The sequence below is a fragment of the Magnolia sinica genome, chromosome 1 (genome assembly GCF_029962835.1).
Source record: "Magnolia sinica isolate HGM2019 chromosome 1, MsV1, whole genome shotgun sequence".
Lineage (NCBI taxonomy): Eukaryota > Viridiplantae > Streptophyta > Magnoliopsida > Magnoliales > Magnoliaceae > Magnolia > Magnolia sinica.
The window spans coordinates 96,371,806-96,377,893 of NC_080573.1; positions in this window are offsets into that span (position 1 = coordinate 96,371,806).

Consider the following 6,088-nt stretch of genomic DNA (forward strand, 5'->3'; position numbering starts at 1 on the left):
TGGATGTTTGGGAATACCTGATTGTTGTATGTGTGACAACTCTTTGGTGAAAGAATTTGCTATAATATGTGTTTTAATTAAGTTATTACATATGTGTAATATGTGTAGTCTAAGTGTTTGATAAAATGCCTGAATGAGAAAATGCTTGATATAATGTACTTAATGAGGGTGTTGAGATAGGATTCTTAATCCCCTTATACATACTTACAGTTTCCTTTATGTAACCTATTTTACTACTATGTTATTTACAAATGAAATACATATGCATGATGACATGTGTAGTATGTGTTTGTTGAAATGCTCAAATGAGATTTATGTTTAGATTTGGTTGTCACATGTTGTCTTGGATTATCACATATGAATGCTATTGGTTGGAGTGTGATTGGGGCCACGATGTAGTCCAAGCAAATGGTAATGGTTTACAATCGGTGGCCATACTGGTTAGCCACGACGGATACGTGCGAGGAATCTGAGTCGTGACCACGCGGAGTGCTTATGTGCTCCATGTCGATTAATTCAACGTACGCTCGTACCAGTCGAGCTTGTCAAGTAACCCGATTGGCCCAATGTATGTTCACCATGTATGGACGCCACTATTTGAATCTAAGGTACTAAACTCACCAGTGAAAAGCCCGTTTAACCTTGGTACCTCGATCCACTGAGACTGATGAGCCGGGCATGGTGGTATGGGATACCGTGGTCGTGCTGTCGACCTACACTAGGGCGAAGAGCCTCCCCATAGTGACCAGCGAGCAATCCAAACTCGTGAGCCGAATACGGTGGTATGGGACACTGTATTCGAGCTGTTGGCCTACGCTAAAGTGACGAGCCTTTCCTGTAGTGACCTCGAGTATACCCTAGGACTATGCTAAGGTGACGAGTCTTTCCATAATGACCTTAGTATAAACTAAGCCTGTGCTGAAGTGACGAGCGTCTCCGTAGTGACCAAGAACTTGTCTATTGTATGTGATTAACTAGGATTGACGACCCTAGATAGATCATTATTTGGGTAAACGATATAAAGGGAGGTACCTTAGCTTCCCGAATCTGTTGTATGAATAAACTTAAATAAATTACTTGGCTAACACGACCATGCACCGCATTGCATGTGCTTTGGCGAGAAAGCGCACGTTTAGGGAGTTTGCCATGTGCGATCGTGAGATGATGTCGTTGAGGGAGTGCAGGCGAGGGCATGCATCATTACAACATACCATTCTTGCATTAACAAGAGTACTTAGGATATGAGTGTTGTACTGATTTATCATTACTGCTTGACTGAATTGATAACATGTTAACCTTTGCCTTATAGCTCCACTGAGTTAATCACTCACTCTGACTCTGGGACGACGTTTTAAAACACCAACCAGACTCTGTTGTAGTTGCAGGTGACATCGAAGCCTACAAGATGGAGCCTGACTTTTATGATGATGAGGAAGAGTTCTCCTACATGCAACTCTCTGGTGGGTTTATGTAGACCTAGAGTTGCGCATCGGGGCTACAGGGATATAGATAGATGATATCACATTTTATCATTCTGTTATTTTGGGAATTATACATGTAAGTATTTGACCTGGTGAAATGTTCATACTCTAGGGACTCACATCCATTTATATGTATTATACAACTATCACAGTCTTCCGTTTGCGTAACTTAACTATTTTTGGAGTATGATATACTAATTTGGTATAATCTCACTCATGTTTAATGTACTAATATGGACAACAATTAATCATCATTATCTATGTTGCATAAGTGATGTGTTGGAACTCAAGAGTTAGGCTCCTGCTCGACTCCCGATTTTCAGGGTGTTACAAGTAATCTTAAATATGCCTATTTTGGGTCAAGATGAGAAATATACAATGGTGATCTCTTCCCACTTGGATAAAGGAACAAGAGTGTGTTAATTTTTACTCTCAAAGAACATTAAGGAGCCATTTGATGAACTATTGCAGACCTCAAGGAAATTGACCCTCTGATTTGTACTAACTGCATCCACCTTGAAGATAATGCGAAAACATTTAAATAACCACAATGCTGTCTAAATCCAAATATGAAGTAGTTAAGGTTGAGGTGTCAAAGCTATTGGATGTGGGTATCATATATCCAATGTTCGCATTGTCGACGAAATGTCGATAATATCGCCGATAATATCAGTGTCGCTAAACTAGCGACACCGAAACTCCCATTTTTTGTTTCTCTCTCGATAATCGGCAAAATATCGGTGATATCATCGATAATTTTGGATTTTTTGTGACAAAATAGGTAAAAGGCGAAAAAATTGAAAAAAAAAAACCTTTCATTTCGGTAATACTTGGTTGATGGTTGATCGGAACTCAGATGAAAAGAATCTCGTGGGCAACAATCGACAGCTCTCGTCTTTGACAGAGGTAAAGAAATCTAAAATTTTCCCTTTTCTTTGTTCGATTAGAAGATTGATGTGACAAATACATGATTTCGGCGAAAAATTAGGGATTTTGGGAGATTGAGATAGGATTTTGAAACCATCAATCGAAATTCCCCCCTCTTCGCAGACAAAAACCCCTCTTTTTTTTTCTTTTTTCTTTTTTTTTTCTCTTTTATGCTTCAGAACCATAGAAGCAGACCGGGCGCATGGTGCACTTCAGCGTACTGAGTAAACTCTCTGGGCCCACTATGAATGTATGTGATTTATCCACGCCATCCATTCATTTTTCTAGTTCATTTTAGGGGTAAATCCCAAAATTAAAGCATATCCACACCTCTAGTGGACCACACCACAAGAAACAATGAGAGTAATGATTTTCACCATTGAAACCTTCTTAGGCCCCACGATGATGTTTATTTGTCATCAAACCTTTTGATAAATATAAAAAGGCATGGATGAAGGGTTAAAATAAATATTAGCTTGATTCAAAATTTCTGTGGCCACCAAGAAGTTTTTAATGATATGCGTTCAATTCACACAGTTTCCTACGGTGTGGTCCATTGAAGATTTGAATCTGGTTCATTTTTCGGATCACGCACTAAAATAAGCTATCATATATGATGGACGGTGCAGATGTAAGGTACATACTTCATAATGGGTCCCACAATTAGGGATCCATCGGAAGCGGATTGGCTGGTGTACCTCACACCAGCTATATAGCTGCTGTAGGTATGTGTCATGCGAAGACGAGCACTGATGCTCCTCGAGCTCCGAGTTGTACGAACGGTTCAAAGGAGATCAAAGTTACATTAGCCCCACAGTGATGTATTTATTATATTTACACCGTTCATCTATTTTTAGAGTTCATTTTAGAGCATTATCTAAAAAAATGAATCATATCCAAACATTATATGGACCACACCATACATAGCAGCGAAGATAATGATTTTCACCATTAAACAAATTTTAGGGCCCACCATAATGTTTATTTTGCATCCAATCTGTTCATAAAAACACAAATATCGAAATGAAGAGGAAAAACAATTTTCATATTGATCCAAAACTTCTGTGGCCCCAAAAAGGTTTAAAGGGTTTCAATGGTAGACGTTCAATCCCCCATTGGTTTTTGCATTGTGGTCCACTTGATAGTTATATCTATCTTATTTTTCGTCTAAAGCCTTAAGACGAGCTCTTCTAATGGATGAACGGTTTGGATATAACACATACCTCATGATCAGACCCACAGAACTTGCGGACGTCAATAGTTGGTGTGAGGTACACCAGCCAATCTGCTTCCTGACCCATCGACCTCGATAAATTAACAGAAGTGGATTGTGTACTGAGTAAACTCCGTGGGCCCATTTTAATTTACGTATTTGATCCACTTTGTCCATCCATTTTATTAGATGATTTTAAGGCACAAGCCAAAAAATGAAACATATCCAAAGCTTAGGTGGACCACACCACATGAAATTGTGTGAATTGAATGTTTACCATTGAAAAATTCTTGGGGCCACAAAAGTTTTGTATCAACCTAATATTTCTATTTTTTATTCATCCATGTCTCTGTGATCTTATGAACAGGTTGGATGACAAATAAACATCACTGGGCCCTATGAAGATTTCAATGGTGGAAATCATTATTCCCATAGTTTCATATAGTGTGGTCAACTTGAAACTTCGATAAATTTATTTTGGTTATTATTATAGTAATTTTTTATGGAAACATATGCTTTTTTGGGCTCCATTAAATGAAAACTTATTACTTAATGCATTTTTTTTACAAATTTTTAATTTCTAAATATACGAATGTGTATTTAGGCATATCCTGAAGTTTCATTAAATAATTTCACCATTATCTCCATGTTTTTGCATTTTTCTCCTCATTTCCGGTTATCGGTGATAACAATATTATAACTTTATCTCTAGCCAGCAAAACTTGTAGTGATACCGACAACTCGAACACTGCATATATCCAATATCTAATAGCTAATGGGTGAGTCTAACTCAGGTGGTACCCAAGAAGTTTGAGATTATCATCGTAACCAATGCAAATAATGAACTTTTGCCAACTCAAGTCACTACTGGTTGGAGAATGTGCATTAACTACCAGAAATTGAACACCGTCATGAGGAAGGACCACTTTCCTTTGCCATTTGTTGATCAGATTTTAAAAAGGTTAGTGAGATATTCATATTACCGCTTCCTTAACGAGTATTTGGGCTATAATTAGAAAGAGATTGCCCTAAAGGACTAGGAAAAGACTACATTCACATGTCTTTTTGACACTTTCACTTACCGAAGGATGCCATTTGGATTGTGTATTCTCCTGCCACATTTCAGTTATGCATGTTAAGTATTATTTCTAACATGGTGGGGTAGTTTTTAGAGGTCTTCGTGGACAACTTCTCTATCTTTGGTTCTTTCTTCAGAGAGTACCTTGAGTACTTAAAATTGGTGCTGAAGAAACGTGAATAAAAGAACTTTGTGCTAAATTGGGAGAAATATCACTTCATGTTCAAAAGGGAATAGTCATTGGACACATCGTATCATCCAATGGAATTGAGGTAGATAAAGCGAAAATCAACCTATTCTCTAACCTACCACCACCTAAGAGCATACGTGATGTGCGATCCTTCTTAAGACACGATGGATTCTATTGGAGGTTCGTAAAGGACTTTAATCCCGTCTCTCGTCCTTTGTGTAACCTTCTTCAAAAGGAAACTACCTTTGAGATTCTTCTAAGACTTTTTTTTTTCAAATAATTTCGATGTGTGAACTTTATCTGATTGGTTTTACACCAGATTTGATCAAAACTAAAGTTGAGCCCTTGGTGTTAATGAAGTTTAGATCTGACCAGTCTTAGATCGGATCTACAACAAGAGAGTCAATACCCTTTAGAAAGTTGTATTTTCTCTGTGGAATCTAATAGTCAACTTCTGAGAATGTTTTTTTTTTTAAATACATGAAATGAGTTCCTAAAGGAATCTATTTCCAGCCATTTCTGAGCTGCCAAATGTGAAAAATGGCCCTTACTAATAAATACCATTTCCATTGGCCTACTACTAATAGATCATTTTAGGCTACAAATTTTTTATAGAGAATGTAGCATTTGTTGTTACAGCTTCAAACAAGGTTTGTATGCCTTCTTACTTGCTATTCTTTAATGTTCTAACTGAATTTCATAGTTTTCAAGTTTCAACAGTTGAATTGTTGTCCATAACCACCGAGTTTTGGCTCTTGTTTCAGTTCCTTTGCATGGATGTGTTACTTAAAACCTTAACCATACTCGTCATGGTGTTAACTTTTGCTTGTCTTATTTATTACTTGTATGCTATATGCATTTACTTCTCTTTACAATAACTGCTTGTTTATCAGGTGCAAGGAATTCAAAATGCAACAAATATACATTCTAAGATCTTTTTTCCGTCATGATTCTCCAACTCTAGTTGTGTGCCATGCAATTTTGATTGGATAAACATGGAATTTTGTTGATTAGTTAAGCATAACGGATCCTAAAATGGGTTTTAGGAAAAATTAAAATAAGAGATTCACCAGGTAAAAATAAGTGAAAATAACTGAAATTTTATTAGAATCTTTGGTTTTCACCGGAGAAAAAAGGTTCTTTCGGCAACCATACTTGATATCCTCTTCTTCTTTTTTTTCTTTTTTTTTTGTTTGTGC